The 22,879-nt window shown below is 36.4% G+C and overlaps 1 long non-coding RNA gene across 1 annotated transcript in view; it reads left to right on the top strand.

Annotated features, from left to right (window-relative positions):
* Positions 1–22,879, top strand: part of LOC114671927 (uncharacterized) — a 554,342-nt gene that overhangs the window by 454,468 nt on the left and 76,995 nt on the right. The window contains exon 3 of the long non-coding RNA XR_003722093.2: positions 13,765–13,886. This is a non-coding gene — a long non-coding RNA (uncharacterized LOC114671927). The remainder of the gene's footprint in view (positions 1–13,764; positions 13,887–22,879) is intronic.

Raw genomic sequence — 22,879 nt, forward strand, 5'->3', positions numbered from 1 at the left:
TGGACTTCACTGTTCGTATCACTATAGCATTTTGGTCACAACAATGTAACCAGTTTCTAGGGAGTTCCAAACTTTCCCTCATCTTCCTGTCTTCTTCTGAGCCCTCCAAATTGTTCCAAACTCTGCCCATTGCCCAGTTTTAAATCTGCTTCCACATTTTCGGGTACCTTGATTGCCATGGTCTACTCCTTGGTACCAGTTTTCTGTATTAGTCGATTCTTCCACTGCTATAAAGAAAAACCTGAGACTAATTGATAACAAAAAGAGGTTTAATTGGCTCATGGTTCTGCAGGCTCTACAGGAAACATGGCAGCATATGGTTCTGGAGAAGCCTCAGAAAACTTACAATTATGGCAGAAGCTGGAGGGGAAGCAAGCAGGTTTGATGTGGCCAGAGCAGAAGGAAGAGAGATGGGGGAGGTGCACACACTTTTAAACATCCAGCTACCTTGAGAACTCACTATCCTGAGGAGAGGAGTGAGGAGTGGTGGTGTTAAATCATGAGAAACCACTCTTATGATCCAATCACCTCCCACCAGGCCCCACCTCCAATGCTGGGAATTATGTTTCGACGAGATTTGGGTGGGGACATAGATCAAAACCATATTACCTGTGATTTTTAAAATGTCTGTTATTAACCCACATTACATTTTGATTAAAAAGTCTAAGTTGAAAGGTTTTTTAAAAAAAGGCTGCAATCATATTCAAGACTAACAAAATACTAAATGTATGTTTTTCATTAACTATTTCAATTTTATTATTCATCTCCTCTTGGGAGATACTGCTTGAGTTTTTCCTTCTATTAGTGTACCATATTTTGTTTATCTAATCACATTGTATTGGATATTTAAACGTTCTTACAATTTATTGATTTCTATATAAAATTCATAATGAATATAACATGAATATAGAACTCTGAAAACATGTTGTTTGCTTTCATAGGATGTACTCTTTAAAAAGGTGAGCTGAAACAAGTATATGTCATTTTTCAAAGAATTTTATGATGTTGTCTGCATTTTGGTCCCTCTCCCTTGAGATTTTTCTCTTCAAATTTACCCTTCCTTCAAGAGTTTATGAATTTAACCATTTTCCAAAGGTCTTTTTTTTTTTTTTTTTTCCAAAGGTCTTAATAACACTGGGCATTGCCATCATTTCTACTTTTGCCAGTTTACAATAAAAAATTCCTATTATTGTGTTTTTTGATTAATAATAAAATTAAACTTTGCATATGTTTATAGAATTTTTCTTTAATAATAACTTTTTAAAGGCATTTGTACATGTAAAACTGAGATTTGCATGATTTTATTAAACTTAATTTTAAAGATTCATTTAAAATTAAGGTGCAGTGGCTGACACCTGTAATCTCAGCATGCTGGGAGGCTGAGATGGGAGGATTTCTTGAGCCCAGGAATTCAAGGCTGCAGTGAGCTAGGATTGTGTCTCTGAAATTCATCCATTCATCCAGTGATCATGTCTGGGCAACAGAGTGAGATCATGTCTCTAAAAGTTTTCTTTCTTATATTTATTTTTAAACTGATGAAAGTATGTCTATTAGCATACATAGTAAACAACTTTTACCTCATATCGACATTTTTCCATAATCTGTGGATTTTTGTTTTGACACAGTGATTAATTTTTAGTATCTGTTTATTTTTAATGTGTTGCAATTTTTTATCTCAAACTTAAATATTTAAGCTTCCTATAATTATTTTTGTGTAAAATATGAGGTAGCTGTCTAACTCACACAAAAATCAATCTAGCTTTAATATTAAAAAAATTATTGTATTCCATGTATTCTTCTGTCATTAATATTAATAATATTAATAATTGGAAAGCCTTTCTTGACATAATTCATTTGTTTTCAATATTTTGAAAATTATTTCTTTTTATAGGTGCTATAGTATTTTTTAATTGACAGAAATATTATCTGTATTTAAGGCGTACAATATGATATTTTGAAATATAGAGTCTGTATTTGTGTTGTAATTGTCCAACATTTATGTCCATATACCAATGTTTGTTATAAGTACTGAGTACATTTAAAAAATTAAATTTTTTTTCTTAGCTCAGTAATATTGAAAATAACATAAGAATTATCTCTTAACCTTATCTGGTAAATTCTGGAGGCCTTTAGCTTCCCTAGAGGATACTTAAGTGACATCACAATATTGAAAACGGCAGTTGAGTGTGATAAGAAAAAAAAAAAAAAAAAAAAAAAAAAAACAAGAGTTCAAGCTTTAAAGTCAGAAATTCCTGGGTTTAATATGTTAGCCAAGCAGATCTTTTGAAGCAGCAAGTTATGTCTTTAATTGGACATAGCAATGTTGCCTGATTTATGTAGGTACCCCAAAGTCTTGAATATATCTGGCACATATCAAAGTTTTCTCATTATTATTTAAAAAGCTGTTTCTATAGAGTACTTGAAAAATAACAGAGCATTATCATAAATGAACTATAATAAAAGCATAAAGTTTATCCAATACTAGTGAATAAATTTATATAATCAATGACATCAATAAGAAAATAAGAAATTACCATTACCTGGATAGCCAAAAAAGACTTCTGAAAAAATACAACATTCATTTTGTATATAAACTTAAACCTAATTAAGAATACAAGCATACTTTCTTTATCTACTAATGAATAACTGTTTTAAACAAAGACCCAAATTATTTAAGTCAACAATGAAAATAATGTAAGACACTCAAGAGAAGTTTTCATGTAATGGAATTCTAAAACAATAGCTTTTTCTTTTACTTCTACTTTTTTTTTTTCTTTGAGATGGCATCTCACTCTGTTGCCCAGGCTGGAGTGCAATGGCACAATCTCAGCTCACTGCAACCTCCGTCTCGCAGGTTCAAGCAATTCTCCTGCCTCAGCCTCTCAAGTGACTGGGATTACAGGTTCATTCCATCATGCCCAGCTAATTTTTTTGTATTTTACTAGAGACGAGGTTTCACTGTGTTGCCCAGGCTGGTCTCGAACTCCTGAGCTCAGGCAATCCACCTGCCTTGGCCTCCCAAAGGGTTGGGAATTCAGGCTTGAGCCACCGTGCCCAGCCAACAATTGTTTTTTCTTACATCAGTAATAATTGGGTAGAAAATATAATTAAAAAATGATGAATTTTTAAAATAGCAAAATATTAAATATTTAGAAAAAATAGCATAACAATGAATAAGTATAGAGAAAATTATTAAATTTTACTAAGCAAGATAAAATTTTTGAGCACATTAAAAGACCATTGTGTTAAAAGCCTTATTTTATCCAAACTGCTTTTCAAACCAAAAGCAATATTTTTTCAGGTTCTAGACAATGATGTGCTCTTCTCATAGAATTTACCACATTTGCAACTCCTCTAATGAGTCAATTCATGGATGCAAAAAGGCCATTTGATAGAGTGAAGATAAAGAAAGACACGGTGTGAAGGGTAAATAATCTCTTCAATAGCTGTTGAAAGAGCACAAAGGCAGCCAATACACACATACATAAAGTGAAGGGCAAAGTTATACTGCATTAATGTCAGGGCATTCATGTTATGCTGCAAATTACTACTCCTGAACAACTCATGGTGCATTCAGTCCAACTAGGAAGTTGTGGTATAGTTCAATAAAATTACTTAGAGTTTTTGCAATTCCTGTCTCTTTAAATGCTATAGAAATTCTTGTAGAAAATCCTCTCTAGGCTGGGCATGGTGACTTATGTCTATAATCCCAGCCAGCATTTTGGGAGACTGAGTCAGGAGAATTGCTTGAAGCCAGGAATTTGAGACCAGCCTGAATAACAAAGCAAGACCATGTCTGTACAAAAGATAGAGATCAAAAATTAAATTTAAAAAAAAAAGGAAATCACCTCTAATTCAGGAGTCACTCATTACTCCTTACTGGAATAGACAGTTTTAGTTTAGAAAATCCTAAAATCTCTATATATCTGTATATTTGCAGAAACTGAAATTATATACAAGCAAAAGTTTATTTTATTTAATATTGCATCAGTAATATCTATTTGTGTATTTAAGATTGAGAGAGAAGGACAGAGGCAGAGATGACAAAGACAGATAAAACTATATTTCGGGCCAGGCGCGGTGGCTCGCGTCTGTAATCCCAGCACTTTGGGAGGCCAAGGCGGGCGAATCACAAGGTCAGGAGATCGAGACCATCCTGGCTAACACGGTAAAACCCCGTCACTACTAAAAATACACACACACACACACCCACACACACACACACACACACACACAAAATTAGCCCAGCGTGGTGGCACACGCCTGTAGTCCCAGCTACCAGGGAGGCTGAGGCAGGAGACTGGCATGAACTCAGGAGGCCGAGCTTGCAGTGAGCCGAGATGGCGCCACTGCACTCCAGCCTGGGTGACAGAGTGAGACTCTGTCTCAACAAACAAACAAACAAACAAACGTCTATATTTCGATCTGCATGCCTATTTATCAACAAGAAATGACCAGGTCTCTCAATAAACTACTCCACCTCCCACGCTCCCCGCCGCCCGCCCACATAGACACACACAAACACTATCAAGCATTATTGTGAAATAAAAAGAGAAATGTAGGTACAAATTGAGAAATAGACCAAAGTTCTGGATGGCAACTACTGAAATACTTTCATAATTAGTTTATAATTTTAAATCAAGTAAAATGAAATTCTATATTCAAAAGTTTATTTATATGCGTTACTAAATAAGAAAAGATTCTTGTAGGAATTTTTCCTGTGAATAAAATAATAAAATTGTTTTATGTTTGTCATAACTGTGCAGGTATTTTCTTTTTTGTGTGTAAATTTATGTAATTTCAAATTTATAACATTTACAAGGATTAATATAATAACTTTCACCAGGATTTTCCGTGTATGCCCCTATTTGATTTGTTCATATTTTGCTCCTATTTTCTCTGTTTTTCTTCTTCTCCCTCTCCTCTCATTCTCTTTCTTATTTATCTTCTTTTAGATATTTTCTCAGTATCTAAAATATGTTTGCATATGTATGTATACTTTTGTGTATGTGTATGATATATATTTTTTCTTTTGAAAACAAGAAAATAGAAATTCTGTTCCTTGCCTCTTAATAATTTAATTCTAATATCACAAGAAGAAAATTATGTTAAGTTTAGTTTCTTTGCCAAAACTGAAGAAATATAAATGCAACACGATTGCCTCATATTCATACTCAAATTGTTTCAAATGCCTAATAATGCCATTAAAGACTGATGACTTTTTCCCATACAGGATTCACATTGCATTTACTTAACATGTGTTTTTAGTCAACTTTAATTCAGAGAAAATCCTGAGCCTTTACATTTGTTTCTGTACCTTACATCATTGGCCAGTTGTTTTGTTGAATGTCTCTCTGTTTAATTCTGTTGGATGTTTACTCATTAGCAATTCGATGTATATACTTTTGGCAGGTACACAACTGAAACAATGTGTCCATTTCAGTGCATTGTATTAGCGGGAACATGGAATTTGCTTCCATAATAGTGATATTAGTTTTGATGATATAATTAATATGGTATTCTCCAATTTTCTTCACTGTATTTTTCCCCTTTGTAATGTAACAGTACTTTTTACACAGACACTGAGACTAGTTTTAGCACTCAATATTGGGTTTCTAACTTCATCATTTCTTTTACTTTTATTAGTTACCTTTATACTATAACAAGCTTTCTTTCCCGTTACTAAATTTTATCTTGAAAGTTTTGAAACAGCTCAAGTCAGTAATACAATATAGGTTAGGATTAAGTCTATTAGGCTCCAGTCATACAATAGAATACCATAACTATTGACATCATAATGGATGGATAGATAGACAGATACAAAAATACATGCATATATGCAGACTATTTGTCATAGGAGTTTAGATTCACCACAAAACTGATTAGAAGGTACAGAGATTTCCCATATACCCCAGCCTCCCACAAGCATATTCTCCCCCAATATCAATATGCTTCACCACCATTTTACCTTCATTATACTTGATGAAGCCTACACTGATACATGGTTATCAACCAGTCTATATTTTACATTAGAGTTTACTCTTTGTGTTATACATTCCAATGACATGAATCCATCATTGTAGTATCATACAGAGTAGTGGTCATTACCCTAAAAATCCTGTATGCTACACATATTCATTCCTTCCTCCTTTCCAATTCCTATCAATCGTTGATCTTTTTACTGTCTTCATAGCTTTGTTTTTCCAGAATATCTTCCTTATATTGGGAATTAAATGATATGCAGCCTGTTCAGGCCGGTTTTCACTTAGTAATATGCATTGAAGAACATTTTAATGGCGTAATAGCTCATATCTTTTTGGCACTAATTAATATGCCGTTGTCTGGATGTAACACAATTTACCTATTTCCCTGATGAAGGAAATCTTGATTGTTCCTTAGTTTTGACAATTACAAGTAAAGGTACTCTAATAATCAGAGTGCAGATTTTTACATGGACATACATTTTTTACTTCTTTTGGTAAATATCAAAGGGCACAATTTTGGGGTTGTAAGGTACCAGTGTATTTAGTTTGTAAGAAACAACCAAATTTCTCCCAAAGTGGTTGGACCATTTTGCACTTCCACCAGCACTGAATGAGAGTTCCTGTTGCTGCCCATCCTTACCAGCATTTGGTGTTCTCAGTGTTCTGGATTTTGGCCATTCTAATAGATGTGTAGTAATATATATTATTGTTATTTTAATTTTTGTTTCTCTAATGTCATATGATGTAGAACACCTTTTCATATGCTTATTAGCCATCAAAATATCTTCTTTGATGAGGTGTTTGTTAATTCCTTGCTTCATTTTGTAACTGAGTTGTTCATTTTTTTTTTTATTGCTGACTTTTAAGTGTTCTTTGGGTATTTTAAATAATTCTTTATCAGATACATTTTTCACAAATATTGTTTTCTCCCAGGCTGTGGCTCGTCTTCTTGTCCTTTTGACAGTGTCTTTCAGAGAGCAGAAGTTTTATATTTTAATTTTGTCCAATTTATTAATTTTTTTTCCCACAGATTGAGCCTTTAGTGATATATCTAAAAAGCTGGCCAGGCATGGTGGCTCACGCCTGTAATCCTAGCACTTTGGGAGGGTGAGGCGGGAGGATCACGAGGTCAGGAGTTTGAGACCAGCCTGATGAACATGGTGAAACCCCCTCTCTACTAAAAATACAAAAATTAGCCAGGTGTGGTGGTGTGAGCCTGTAATCCCAGCTACTTGGGAGGCTGAGGCAGAAGAATCACTTGAACTCAGGAGGCAGAGGTTGCAGTGAGCTGAGATCATGCCACTGCACTCCAGCCTGGGTGACAGAACGAGACTCCATCCCCCCTCACCGCAAAAAAAAAAAAAAAAAAAAAAGCCATCACCAAACCCAAGATTTTCTCCTACATTATGGTCCAGGAGTTTTATAGGTTTGTGTTTTACGTTTAGGTCTGTAATCCAGTTTTTTTGTTGTTGTTAATTTTGTGAAGAGTGTAAAATCTGTATTTAGATTAATTTTTGTTACATGTAGAATGACTGTTGTTCCAACATCATTTGTTGAAAAAGACCATCTTTTCTTCATTGTATTGCACAGTCTCCTCTGTCAAAGATCAGTTGACTCTATGTTGGTCTATTTTGAAGATTTTTATTCTAGTTCATTTAATCTATGTAATCATTCTTTTACCAAGAACACATTGGCTTGATTTCTGTAGCTGTATAGTAAGTCTTCAAGTTGGTAGTATCAGTCTTCCAACTTTGTTTTTCTCCTTAAGTATTGTGTTGGCTATTCTGATCTTCTGCCTCTCCATACAAACTTTAGAATCAGTTTATTGATATCCACAAAGTAATTCACTGGTATTTTTACTGGGATTGCATTAATTCTCTAGATCAAATTGAAAAGAACTAACATCTTGACAGTATTGAGTCTTTCTACATGCAAATATAGAATATCTCCACTTAGTTTTTTGATATTTTTCTTAAAAGTTTTGTAGTTTTCCTCATGTAGATCTTATACTCATTTTTCTAGGTATATAGATGATTATTTTAGAAGATGGTGAAGACATATATTTTTGACATTAAAACATTAAAAAGTTATTAAAATGTATCATTATAAAGAAACAGAAAAATAAACCCACTTCAAACCACATTTTCTCACTACTCCATACTTCTACTAAGAGCTTTGAAAGATCTTTGTATAAAATCATATCTAATTTTAAAATCCCAGGGATCACCAATTTAATTGAAATGATTAAATACATATAAAATACAAAAGCAGCAGAATAAATTTTGAGGAAGGGGAGTCAGAGTACTACTATCAAACACAGTTTCAGAAAATGTGGGTAATAAATAATATTTATTCTTCATTGTGTGCATCTGTAAAAATTCTGTATCGATATCCATCTTTCCTTGAGATGAAGATGCATGCATTTTTTGTATTTTTATTTTACAGAATTAAATAATTGCAGAAGTAATTTTTTCAGTTATTTTTTGGAACAGAGCTCTCTCCTTTATGTTCCCCTTAGAATTAGTCCACCTAAATGGGATGCTCATAAATATATGCTTTTTTCTTTTTTTTGAGACAGAGTCTCGCTCTGTCGCCCAGGCTGGAGTGCAGGGGCACGATCTTGGCTCACTGCAAGCTCCACCTCCTGGGTTCAGGCCATTCTCCTGCCTCAGCCTCCCAAGTAGCTGGGACTACAGGCGCCCACCACCATGGCTGGCTAATTTTTTTGTATTTTTAGTAGAGATGGTGTTTCACTGTGTTAGCCAGGATGGTCTTGGTCTCCCAAAGTGCTGGGATTACAGGCGCGAGCCACTGTACCCCGCCAATATATGCATTTTTTTTAACTTTAAAGCTATAAAAAGTTTAAGCATTAAATTAATATTTTTGAGGACCAAGTATATGCAAAGAGCTTAGAGGATTCAAATATAATGAAAGAATTGTAATTACTTCGTTACCATGCTAAATAGAAACCATTGCAGCCACAGTTGTTCTTTTCTAGTGCCTTCTGAGTAGACACTTTTTGTCATTTTTCCTTCGTTTTTTATCCAGAACAAAGTCTGGCACAGAGCTCTGCATATAGAAAGTGTCCAGTTCTTTCTTGAACTTGTACATAAAATTTACAACTCCACTGAAAAATCTGTAGTTGAAGAGAATAAACACAATTTAAAGTAAGTAATGAACATATAAAATATTCAGAAAAATATAACACATCACATAGTTGTACTCTAAAGTGCCACACAGTTGCCATCAATGGCAATTATTTGTCACATCTCAGTGAATTCATTTGAGAGATTCTTAATATTGCTCTAGAGATACTCAACAGTATTAGAGTAAACTTTACTGAGGAGAAAGAAGAAATTTAAATTAACACTATTTTTCCTCTCTAAATTCCTCAGTCAAGTGGACCTTCTCCACCCCTGACACCCCCTGACACAACCCCTAAAGAACTGAAGAGTACTCAGCTTACTTTTTCTCCCTTTATAGAAGCTCTCTCTATCTCAAAGGAGAAGTATTCTGTTGGCATTTTTATATCTTGTTTGGAGGTAGTGCGGGCTCTTATGACAAGCATATAAAAGAAAAACAAATGATTTTCTTTCCCTTTTAATACATAAAATGGATACTATCTAACTTTTTGATATAATGTTTCTGGATCCTTCAATACTTTAAATATTCCAGAAACCATAGGATGTCTAAAACACAGGAATTTATAAGATGTAGCATTGTAGATTTTGAGATACATAGAAATCTAGGAGATAGATTATATTAGCATAATGAAGATGGCAACACCAAAAGCTGTCACTCAGGTTTTCTTTTGTCTCCTAGGAGGTGTAACTAGCTACAGTGATACGGAGATTAGTGGTATATGGCGAAAAGCTAATACAGTGGTTCCTACATACTCATGGGCTCTACGTCCCTAGATTCCACTAACCGCAGATTGAAAATATTTTTAAAAAGAAAATAGATGAGTATGTCTCTCCTGAACATGTACAGACTTTTTCTTCTTGTCATTATTTTCTAAACAACATAATATAACAACTATTCACACAGTATTTAATTGCTATTAGGTGTAATAAGTAAAGATGACAAAATAGACGGGAAGATATGTGTAGGTCACATGAAAATACTACACCTTGTTATATCACGGACTTGAGCATAAGTAAATTTTGATGTCTTCAGGGGTCCTGGAGCCCATCACCCACAGATATTGAGGGACACCTGTACTGAGGGTAAAAGTATCCTCTGAGGCACAAATAAAGTGGTTTCACCCTCATTCATGGCATCCCATGGCCACTTGTTTTCTCTCTCTCTCACTCTCCTCACCGTCATTCTTTCTTTTATTCACTTCCCCTCTTTCATTTTTCCACCCCCAAACCTAGAGTAAACTGGACTTTGAGGTTTAAGGCACAGTTCTCCAGAATGTCAAATCTGCCCAAAACTTCTGACTCCAGCTGCAAGAAATTAGGTTACAGGGAAGAGTCCAAAGTTAAAAAAAGAGAGTCCTACAAGACAACTTTTAAAACCACACTCATGTTTAATAATTCACTAAAAAGACCCATGGAATGCATTGAGAGCTACTATACTTATGGGTATTTATACTCATGGATGTACTTATTAAGGGGAAAGTTTACAAACTAGAATCCGCTAAAGAGAGAGACTCATAGGGCTGACTGCCGGAGAGTTCTAAATTTGAAATTTGCATTGTCCTCAGGATGTATTACCTGCTGATATTCATGTGTGAAAATATGCCTGGGGTATTACCAACCCAGAAGTTCACTTGAGGTTTAGGATCCAGTCTTATGGAGACTTCATTATGTAGGCACAATTGGTTTATTGCCCACATGGCCGAAAGCCTTCTGACTCAAATCCCCACCCTAAATCCATGGCTGTCTTTCTGAAATGATCAGCCGCCACACTGACTATCATATATAGCTGAGCAAACTCTGAGTCTTCTCCTTAGCCTAAACTATCAGTTGTCAGAGGAGCCCACCATGAGTATAAAAGGACCAGGAGAATCAGTATTACCTAGAAACTTGTAGGAAATAAAATTCCTGAGCTATTCGCAGGCTACTGCATCAGAAATTATGTGAAAGGGGCCCAGAAATCTGTTTTTAACAAGCCCTCCAGGTGATTCTCATTCATGCTCAAGTTTGTAATCCATTATTCTAATCCTGAGACCCATAATAATCATGTGATAAGGGAGAAAAAAGAGTACAGTTTAAGAGCTTTTTCAGAGAATCAATATCACTTTAAAAACAAGTAGTATTTGAATACACAGATTGCTATTCATTTAGTTCTTAAAATTTAAATTAAGTTCTTTATATTTATGTAGAGAAAATTTACATGAGACACCTTCTTTATCTTCCTTTCTGGCATCTTTTGTTTCATTTTCAAAAGTTACTAATTTAGGGTAACAGAAATTATCAAAGAAGTGTGCAAGAATATTTTTAATGAAATAAAAGCTATGCCTACATTGTCAATGTTGGGTTTGTATAGAGTATTTTTTTCCAGTTGAAAACAAAGATTATTCTCTCTTAAGTGAAGAACTTGTATCATATTCTGAAATATGAAATAACTTTTTTAATAGCTCAGCTATAAACCATTCAACTTGGGGTCCATGATATGAAGGCCGACAGTTTGTAATGTAGGATTTAATTAAATTGGGCACTGCTATAATTAAGGGTTTTGAGTTATTAATGCATCACTCTGGCAAACATTTAATTTTTTATCTCTCTAGTGAAACCAATATTAAAAGAGGATATTAGGACAGTTAAATAGAATTTGCTGCAGAAATGGTTTGGATTTTTAGATGTAATTCACCATAATACACTGCAGTAATTGTTTTCTTTCTTTTTTTTTTTTTTAATTGTTTTCATCTCAAATAAAAAAGAGAACTTTTAGAAGCTCAAGAATATGAGTATACTCTGAAATAAGAGAGCAATTTCATTTTTAAAAATTTTTTTTTTTTTTTTTTTTTGAGATGGAGTCTCACTCTGTCACCCAGGCTGGAGTGCAGTGGTGCGATCTCTGCTCAGGGCAAGCTCTGCCTTCCGGGTTCACTCCATTCTCCTGCCTCAGCCTCCCGAGTAACTGGGACTACAGGCACCCAGCACCACGCCTGGCTAATTTTTTTTTTTATATATTTTTAGTAGAGACGGGGTTTCACCGTGTTAGCCAGGATGGTCTCGATCTCCTGACCTCGTGAACCACCCACCTCGGCCTCCCAAAGTGCTGGGATTACAGGCTTGAGCCACTGCGCCCAGCCTCATTTTAAAAAATCTTATATCAGGTATAATAAAACTAACTTGGAGAAGAAATTGCTCTAAATGTTCAATTTTGAAAATCTGTCTATGCTTACCCCAAACCACCCCAGCAGTTTGGGCTCTCAAATGGCATCTGAAGTTTAGGTTATTTTAGTATCACACACTATTTTAGAAAATATTTTGCATATTTCATTTGCATCTACACAAGGCAAAGGGGCAGACAGATGTTTAACCTGTTGATTACCAGTTTTCTCTAATAGTTGATATTAATTAAAAGCATCATTTTTATTTATCCACCATAGGCTCTCAATGACTCTCCCAAGTAGGGGTATTTTTCTTAGTCCATATTCCAAGCAGACGCAGTGATATTCTTTCACTGATAGTTAGAATCTGAACTCTGGAGTGTAGAATCACAAAGTCCAGCATTTCCCAGAGAAATTTCTAAGGAACTTTAGTTTCAGGGTTCATTCTGCCATAAAACAAGCCCAAACTTACATAAAGTTGATTTGCCAGGCACGGTGGCTCAGGTCTGTAGTCCCAGCACTTTTGGAGGCGGAGGCGGGTGGCTCACCTGAGGTCTGGAGTTTGAGATCAGCCTGACCAACATGGAAAAACTCCGTGTCTACTAAAAATACAAAATTAGCTGAGTGTGGTGGCAGACACCTGTAATCCCAGCTACTCAGGAGGCTGAGGCAGGAGAATCTCTTGAACCCAGGAGGTGGAGGTTGAGGTGAGCTGAGATTACGCCATTACAGTCCAGCCTGGGCAACAAGAGTGAATCTCCATCCCAAAAAATAAAAATAAGTAAAAATAAAATTAAAGAAAAAATTTAAAAAAGATTCAAATTATTTGACAGCATATTATAAATTATGAGGAGTCATCTGGTTAGAAAATATAGAAAATGTTATTTATTTCAACATTGATAGAACTTAATTTAGCACAGGGTCTCTTTTTCACTCTGCTCATAATACAGTTCCAGAGAACACACATTGGAAAATGCTGTTATAATGAAAAGAGGGCTGGTTTAGGCATTAAGAGACCCCAAATCAATCCTGCTTTCATTATTTGCTAACGGTATTAGCTTAGAAAAATTAATTAAATTCTTGAAGATTCAGTTTCTCAACTTGTTTTAAAACAAGGTTGGTAACTATACCTACAGGCTTATTGTGAGGATTAAATGAATATATAGTCTTAGAATCTTGATAAACTTTAAAGTGCAATTGAAAAGTTCATTTTAATTTCTTTGTCTTGTCAACTAAAAATAATCTAAAAGGTCAGTATCTAGTTTAAAGAGAGTTTATTCAAGCACAAAATGTAAGGGCAGACTGCCCGGGAAGCTAAGATTCCGAAGAATGGAAGTCAGTGTTCTGAGCTATAGAAGTTTGGGTTGAATTATAAAGACGAAATTTAGGGAAGTTTAAAAGATGTTCAGTATCTTTCTATTTAATGCTTAATGTCTAGTTACAATGATTTGATTAATTTAGTTGGTCTTTTCAACCTTTTTTTTTTTTTTTTTTCAGACAGGTTCTTGCTCTGTCACCCAGGCTGGAGTGTAGTGGTGTAATCCCGGCTCACAGCAGCCTTGAATTCCCAGGCTCAAGTGATTCTCCTACTTCAGCTTCCAGAGTAGCTGGGACTACAGGTATGTGCCACCACGCCTGGCAAACTTTTTAAAAAATCTGTAGAAACAGCATGTCCCTATGCTGCCCTAGGCTGGTCTCAAACTCCTGTCCTCAAGCAATCCTCCTGCCTCAGCCTCCTAAAATACTGAAATACTGTGATTACAGGTATGAGCCCTGCACCCAGTAAAAATGTTTTTTTCTTTTGGAAGGGTATATTTAACATTCCACACTGAAGATATAACCTACACAGGGTCTTGGGTGCCATTTGGTCTGAGTTATGTAGAGGATAATGAAGGAGGCAGTTAATCTATAACAAAGATCAGTGATTAAAATGAAGGGGAGGTCTGGTCTCTGGTCTGTCCTAGTCATTTACAGAACAAGAACCGAGGAAGAGAGTTAACCTATAATCTGAGAAGCACAATTGCAAACATGCTATGTAAAGCAGTCTCCAAGGCTTAACTTCTCCCTTGTTATAATACATTTAAAGAGTCCTACAATTTTCTTTTATATTTTCTCCTTTTCTTAAAATTTTTCATAGAAAGCATTTCAGAAGAATAATGTATTTAGGACAAAATCACACATCACTCCAGAGTTCAGATTCTACACTCCAGAGTTCAGATTCTAACTAGGAAACTAATAAAAACTCCAAAACAATGGTTAGGGCTGGAATCTAATAACAGGTATCTTATAGTTTTCCTCTGAAACAAAATAGTTCCCTCTTTAGTTCCCAATTTTTACCAAATAGAAATCTTAGTAAGACCAATTTACTTGCAAAGCAAGTTTTGGTGTTATACTTGGCATGATTATTTGCACAAAGTGCAACAGAGATAGTGAACGGCCATATGGCATTTTAAAATTGGCTTTTCTGGAACGTTTTTCATAAGGTATAACTTATTAGACTTGTAAAAGCCTTTCTAGGTCAAGAAGCAAAGACGGTGATTCACAATGAGACTGTGCCTATACAAATTGGGTGAAATGATCTTATTTTGCCATCCCAAAATATCTTGAGGTTCCTGGGTCTGTCAGGAAGTGACATTCTTTAGTTACCACAAGATCAGGAATCTTTAAGAGAACTATGTAGACAAGGTACCAGGCCAGTCTTTCCAAAAGGCTTTTTTTATCAGCTCCATGAGGTCAACCGTAATTCCTCAAAGGAGTGTAGTCAGATCTTAAAATACACCATTCCAGTCAAAGCCCTGGTAAATAAAACAAACAAACAAACAAAAACCAATGTCTTCAATTGTGTACTGTTGCAAAAAAAAAAAAACAAAAAAAAAAAAAACAAAAAAAAAACATATTCTTATTGAATTTATACAAATGACTATATTTCCATAAATCAAGAATACTCAGAAACAGTCCCCAAATTCTGGAGAAGTCAGTTTAAGAGAAAAGCAAACATTTTAATTTTCCTCACAAATATGTGCTTTACCCAATTTCTGTGAGCTATAGATCAAAAGAAGAAAGGTTTTCTTGACTCTGGAAAACATCATATAAAAAGAATTAGCACTCTTAAAAAAAAGTCATAAAAATTATTTTAGTCCACTACTAGTTCAATTCCATGTAATTAATTATTGTTCTGTTTGATGTTGGGTTGCCAATTCTTATGAATGCATCAGCTATTTAATTAAATTTTGAAACTTTTTTAAACAGTCCAATTGTATGATCTTCTGTATTCAAGAGGACTGGTCAAAATGTCTTTTAAAATAATTTTCTATCTTAAAAAGGCAAAATTTGGACTGTAGCCAATTGCAAACCACTTTTTGACAAACGACTTAAGATAGCCATGGCTAAAGATACAATTGATAAGAAAATTTGGTTATTTATGTGGCATACAACAATTTAACATGACAATCATAATTATGGCTGATAATATATACCAAAACATACAAGAATTTAGGAATATCATACAATTTTGGAGCACATATTAATTCACATTTAAATATAAACAACATTAGAATTTGAAATTTGATTTGGGGAAGTATGTGAAATATCAAAAATTTAAAATGTTTAATATCAAAATAGAACCACAGGTCAATTCCTTTTGGCAGAGTGATATTTCAAATATTTTAAAAAGAAAAATCCTGTACTCTTTTAGAGAGGACACTATTCCCCCAAAATCAAAAGATCCAATGAAATAGTATGAGCCCAACAGAATCTAACTCTCCCTCCATTCCTTTTGTCAGTTTACTGACAAAACCCCCCAAATATTTTACTATCACTTATTAATAGTACATGAAATTCTTGTTCAAAGGAGAAAGCTGAATTTCATTTTATATTAGTGTGTTATCAGTACTAAGGCTAATTTTAATAAAATCTTATAAACAAATGAATCTAATATTAATGAACTTTGACCACATAAGATTTCCACCGTTTTATAACCTCTTACAAAACCTTTGTATTTTTTTCTCCCTCCAACATATCAGATCAACTTATGCCCTTCCTTCCTTCCTTCCTTGCTTCCTTCCTTCCTTCTTTCTTTCTTTCCCTCCCTCCCTTCCTTCCTTTCTTCCTTCCTTCTCTCTCCTCCCTCCCTTCCTCCCTTCCTCCCTCCCTTCCTTCCTTCCTTCTTTCTCTATCCTCCCTCCCTCCTCCCTACCTTCCTTCCTTTCTTCCTTCCTTCTCTCTCTCCTTCCTCACTCCATCCCTCCCTCCCTCTCTCTTTTTCTTTTTTCTTTCCTTCCTTCCTTCCTTCCTTCCTTCCTTCCTTCCTTCCTTCCTTCCTTCCTTCCTTCCTTCCTTCCTTATTTCTCTCTCTCTCTCTCTCTTTCTGTCTTTCTTTCTTTCTCTTTCATCTCACTGTGTTGTCCAGGCTGGTCCAGTAATCCACCTACTTCCACCTCCCAAAGTGCTTGCATTACTGGTGTGTGTCACCATGCTGAGCCTAAATTCATTTGGTTATACATAAATATAATCTTTCTTTCATTTCAAAACAAACTTTAAGTAACCTTTAAAGTAGATAAATTTATATTGTCTCTAATAAAAACATATTTTAATCTCTTTTTTTTATAAACTTGAAAAAAAACATTCCATTAGCTGTGGCAAATCCAACGGGTTTGCAGCAAACTTTGTACTTGCCTCCTCAAAGCAAAGAATTTGGCTCAGGGGCATAAGGCAGAGGGAGAGACCAAGGCAAGTTTTAGAGCAGGAATGAAAGGAAGTAAAGTACACTTGGAGGAGGCAAAAGCAGGCAACTTGAGAGCGCCAAGTACCTCATCCACACTTGGACTCGGGGTACTTACACATTAGCATGCTTGGGGGGGTTTGCATTTCTCTTCCCTTGGTGTTTCCTTGAGGCAGTCTGTCTACAAGCACAGTAATCTGCCAGCTCCTGGGAGGGGCCACATTCACTGTGTTTACTGAAATTGTGTGCATGCTCATTTGAGGCATTTTTCCCTTACCAGTTGAATGTTTTTAGAGGGAGGTCATATATCAGTTAAATTTCACCATTTGTCCTCTTAGTATCCATGGTTGAGCTTGCTTGCCTAACTCCCGAAATCTTATCAGAAATCTGCAATCTGCTTATCACCAGGTTCAGATGTTTCCTAACTATTGGGAGACTGCCTTTTCCTGGTGTGGGCTGCAACCAATTATTATTTTAAAGAGAGACTTTAACAATCATCTGATGGGCACCTGACATTCCTGAGTATGGGGGGCACTCTCCTGCCCAACTCATGCCTGCCTAGCTACCTCACATTTCCCCTGTCAAGAGTCTGTGACCCAATTCTTTGGGAAAATAGACAGAGGTCAGTCTTCTGTAACTGCTTCCTGCTGACGAAGGGACCGTGGTGGTTGTTTCATGGGTTTTGAACTCTTGCTAACTGTCAGGGTAGTGTGGCTCTGTGGGTTGGTGAAAGTGCTATTCAGCCAGGTTCAAGGGAGACGGGGCAGAATTTTGCCTCTGCTGTGTCCCACTAATGGACATTCTAAGGGTTCTTTATAGAAGGGTGGATCTTAAATATTGAGAGGCCAGTATCCCTCACTGAGGGTAATCTGGAGCTTGATGCCCTAAAGATGAGAAGAGACAAATCACATTATTAGGTTTAGAAGACATGGACCAAAAAGGAGCAAGAATAAGAGAGTAACAAGTAGGCCTAAAAAGGGAAGAAACTAGGAGAAACATTTCCAGGTTCTTTCCCAATTTAAGCAATACTAAGAGGCTTGTTCCCGTAAATGAGAGGCTTCATTTAGGAGTTGTTTGATGTTGTCATGTACATCTGCTGATTTATTTACCTAAAAGCAACATTCTTCATCTAAGGCTAAACAAATTCCTCTATGTGCTGCCATTAACGTATCTACTCCTCAACAATTTTGGAAGGCTATGGTTGCTAAAGAGCCCATTTGTTCTTGCACAGTTACTAAAGTTTTAGCCATGGTGTCAATCTTGTTGGCTATTTTCTTTGAGAGTTGGCTATAGGTCAAGAAGACTTCTGTAATTCCTGCAATTCCAGGTCCTGTACCAGTTATAATGCCAAGTCCCATGAGAAGGGGGAATTAACTGGATAACCCTCCTTACCCTGGGCATAATGGAACGCCTATAGATTGGTACTGAAAGAGAGAGATTGCCAAGGGCTATGAAGATATGCAGGAATACATAGCCTGTTGTATAAGTTCCAATACAGCTAGTAGAGAAGCATTGGCAAACTAAGTGGCCAAGAACATAGAAGTTTCCTTGCATTTTAAGACAGGTGAAGATGTCAAAACAAAATAAAAGCCTGACTTTTTCCAGGATAGCTAGGGGACATAGCTGACTCCTTATGTTCCCAGTCCTTACCTAGAATTTAATGACTTTAAAGCAGGCAATTTGTACAGTTATTAAAATTCATAGCATCAATTTATGACCTTAAAGCATTCAGTACTCCTAATACCCTTTAAAATTATACTACATTACTTTCACAAATTCCATTTTATGTATCTTCTTATGACTTACATGGACCATTTATGACATGTTTGGACTTTTTGACGTCCTAAACATTCCTCTTTTTAAACAACCGTTTATTTCAGTTTAGGACAAGAATTTACCAAACAAAATCTCTTTTTATACAAAATCTCTTTTCTTTACTACCTTCCTTACCAAAAATACTTATTTACTTTTATAACCTTTTAATTAGACAGAAGTCTTTTTTCTTTTGTTAGGAAGTTATAATTTTACTACATGTTGCTATGTGAGTCCAGTAAAGAGGGGAACAGACAAGGTTATCTACCTACTGTAGAAGTTATCCCCAGTTTATCTGGGGATAAAAGATTGCTCAGATAAATGTTTGCTAGGACTTGTCAAGATAAGTGTGGGCTGTTTCTAAACCCCTGAGGTTGGAATTTCCAGGTTATCATTATTGGTTAAAGACTTATGTGTAAATAACAGATGAATTTAGATGTTGGAGAAATATTAAGCAGGCACCCATTTTGGAAAGTGTGTTTTTACCCCAAAGGAGTATGATTCTTTTATTTTGGAGGTACAGGGTGCCATTTGCCCTTATTACCCAACAGGATTTGGAGGACAGTGGCTCAGAGAAGATTAGCACAGAGTAGGCAGCCCTTAAACCCAAAAGAGAAATTTGTAATTTCACTTCCTACCTGTAGGGTTTCCCTTGGCTTTGTTCTGTTGATAATCATATCTGATTTGGAAGCCAGCTGGAAGAGAAAGCCCCTTCAGCTCAAGGCCATCAGGGCCTGGGATTCTGTCCCAGGGCCCTTCGGACCTCAGGGCCATCCTGTTTCCAGTGGCCAAGCTTGCGGCAGAGAGGCCAAGTCAGGTGGGGCTTTTTTCCATTTATCCCACTGGGGAAGTTTGCCTTCCAGTGGCCTGGATTCTCACACTGATGATGACAGTTACTTGCAAAGGTATTCTGAGGACAATCTGAAGTGGGCTTCAGGCCTGGTAAACCAGTCAATAGCTGAGCCTGCCTCTTGTCCATGTTTCTTCTTCTTCTTAGTCTTTATTTATTCTTTATTCTTCTCTTTTATAAAACACTGGGGAGGCTAATTTGAGGATTTTCTGTATAAGGGCATTGACTGGGTTCTATGACTGACTTTTGTAACTTTCCCCCAGTTTGTATTTAGGCCACACAGTATTACAAAGGAAACCTAGTTGTTTGTTTCAAGATTTGGGGGAATCAAACTTTTCCCAGTTTTTGGGGCTATATTTGAGGGGCATGTCCTGTGGTATGGAGATGCTATTACCCATCTGCAAAGAGAAAGCAGAGAAAACAAAAAAGAGATATCTCCTCTTATTCCCTATTATCCTTTCTTGAACAGAGCATCCTCCATTCATCCTTAGGGTTCCAGCATGAAATTGTCTCACCAGATACACTTAAGGTCCCATTTCATCACAATTGTCCACTTGAGAATGGAGGAAATACCAGAATGAACAAGGGGCCCCCTATTCACCCTTGGTGTTCCAGAATGAACTTTTATTTCCCAGTACCCCTAACCTTGCCTTCATCTCTGTTCTAATGGTAATCTGTTCTGTGTCTAAAGTCTGGGATCAGCCTTCATCTCTGTCCTATGGGTACTTTTGTTTCTTCTGCCTGTGGTCTTGATCCAGTCTATATCCTGGTCTCCAAGATCTTAAAGTGACTCTTGTTCAGAGCATCCTAGCAACAAAATGATTATCTCTTTTTCTCAGATTCCCATAACCCATTTTAGTTAAGTAGATGAGAAACCTGATTTTTAGCTAGGTGCCACAGATGGGCAGGACTTTCCTCCTTTTGAATATGACCTTGAAGTGTATTGAGAAAAGCATGAAAGTGATTAGAGGAATGGAGGAAAATTTGTATTTGGGGTTCCTTGTCTTCCTGGGGTAACATGCAGAACAAATTTTTAACTGGACAGGACAATCACTTTGCTACAGGAGATAGTGGGAGGAAGTGAGAGAGATACTCATAGAAAGCTTTCATATGCTCGCAAAAACAGCAGCCCTTGGATTCCACAGGGAACGTTTATTTGCTCTGTTGACATAAATGAGGACCTCTGGAGGACTTGGGGCTTGGAATAAGGGTTTGCATATGGCAAATGAAGAATTTCCCCCCCTTCAAGAAGGGTGCTGAATCAAAAAAAGCAAGTAGGTGCATTCCTTAAAGGTCCATAGAGTGAGGCCCTATGCAGGTGGACAAACTGCTTCAAAAGCCACCATAAACCTTAGTTCTGGAACATAATGGACAAAAAGCACATGGTAGGTCATAAGAAGCTAGAAGAGCCAGGGTTCTAAGTAGGGTCTATCCTAGCAGTGAGTCAACAGACAGGGGAAGGGTTGGAGGTCGTCTGAACTAATAAGGTAAAAGCAAGTATAAATCTCAGGGGATACCAGCAAAAGAGCTTGTCTCTTGGCTGTCAGGCAAACAGCAAGAGCCATGGGAACACAAATAACAAACAGGGAGTGTTTGTTTAAGGCAGAGAAGGAAGTCACGTAGCACACAAAGTAAAAGCAGAGGAAAGGCAGACTGGCACCCATGGTGGACGGTCTGATGAGTATGCAAGTACATTTTAGAATACAGATAAAGAAAACAAGAGAAGAGGTGGTGTGGGTTTTGGGAAAGAGCTGATTTTAGTTGCAAAAGCCGAGGAATCCCCAGATATTTCATGGTCTTAGGCTTCAGCCCTACAATACCCATTAGCCTCTCATCCAAGAGGGCCATTAGTATCTCAGGTCTCCTCAGTGTAGACTCCAAGGTTCTTCCCATTCCCACAAGACACCCATCATGGTGAGCAGAGAGATCAGCTGGCCAGAGAAGAGCTACTGTGGCAGAGATGAATTGTTCTGAGAATTGGTCAGTAAACAGGAGCAAAAGGAGAGAAAAAAACCATGTTACAGGCACTGAATGCTTCCAGCTGAAGAAGGCAAAACATAGAAGTTTCTTGCCACTTGGGAATGTATCCACATCACAGCACCAAAGTATTTTAGCAGCAGCAAGTGCAATGAGTCTGTCGCAGACTTGATTCTTGCCTCCTCAGAGAAAAGAAGTCATCTGAGGTCCATAAGGCAGGGTGAGAGACCAAGGCAAGTTTTAGAGCAGGAGTGAAAGTTTATTAAAACGTTTTAGAGCAGGAATGAAAGAAAATAACGTATACCTGGAAAAAGGCCAATCAGGCAACTTGAGAAATCCAAGTGCCCTTTCTGACCCCTGACTTGGGGTTTTTATATATTGGCATGGTTCCAAAATTTGTGTTTCTCCTCCTTTGATGTTTCCTTAGGGGTGGGCCATGCAGTGGCCTGTCAGCACTTGGGAAGGGCCACATACACAGTGTGTTATTGAAGTTGTATGCATGCTCATTTGAGGCATTTTTCCCTTACCGGTCAAATGTTCCTAGAGGAATGTCACATACCAGTTAAACCCCACAATTTTGCCTCTTGGTGCGCATGCTTAAGACCACTTGCCCAACTCCTGAGATCTTATCAGGAAGCTGCTGATCACTAACCTCAGATATTTTCCATCTATTGGGAGACTGCTTTTTCCTGGCATTGGCTGCAAGCAATTATTCTTTTAGAGACAGTTTAACAACCAATTGACCATCACCTGATGGTCACCTGACATTCCTGTGGGTTATGAGGGAGGCCCTCTCCTGCCTTGCACATGTCTGCCTGGCTACCTACTCTAACAATCCCACTTTTCTCATACAATTAATATGTAGAATTGTTTTTCTTATATTTATCTCAATTACATATATTAATTTTAATTTTAATTCTTAGTAATCCTAATTTTCAGTGAAAAACTTAGGAAGTAAGTAATTTTGAACTGTTTTATACCAGTGTAGATAAAAACCATTTCATGATTTTTAGAGATATGTTCTCAATTTTTTTTGTTTATTAACAGATCTAAATATATTTAGCTTTTCTGTACCATATAAATATAAGATGCCAATATATATAAACTTAAACTTTTATTTAATAATGTTTCTGTATTTTAACTTACTTAGAAATGACTCTGAAATTTTATGACTACATATTAGTTAATTTACCATAACACGACTTTAAGATTTTAAATTACTGAAAAGAATTTTGAAACTATGAAAAGTTCAC

This window comes from Macaca mulatta, chromosome 13 (genome assembly GCF_049350105.2).
Source record: "Macaca mulatta isolate MMU2019108-1 chromosome 13, T2T-MMU8v2.0, whole genome shotgun sequence".
NCBI classification, from domain to species: Eukaryota; Metazoa; Chordata; class Mammalia; order Primates; family Cercopithecidae; genus Macaca; species Macaca mulatta.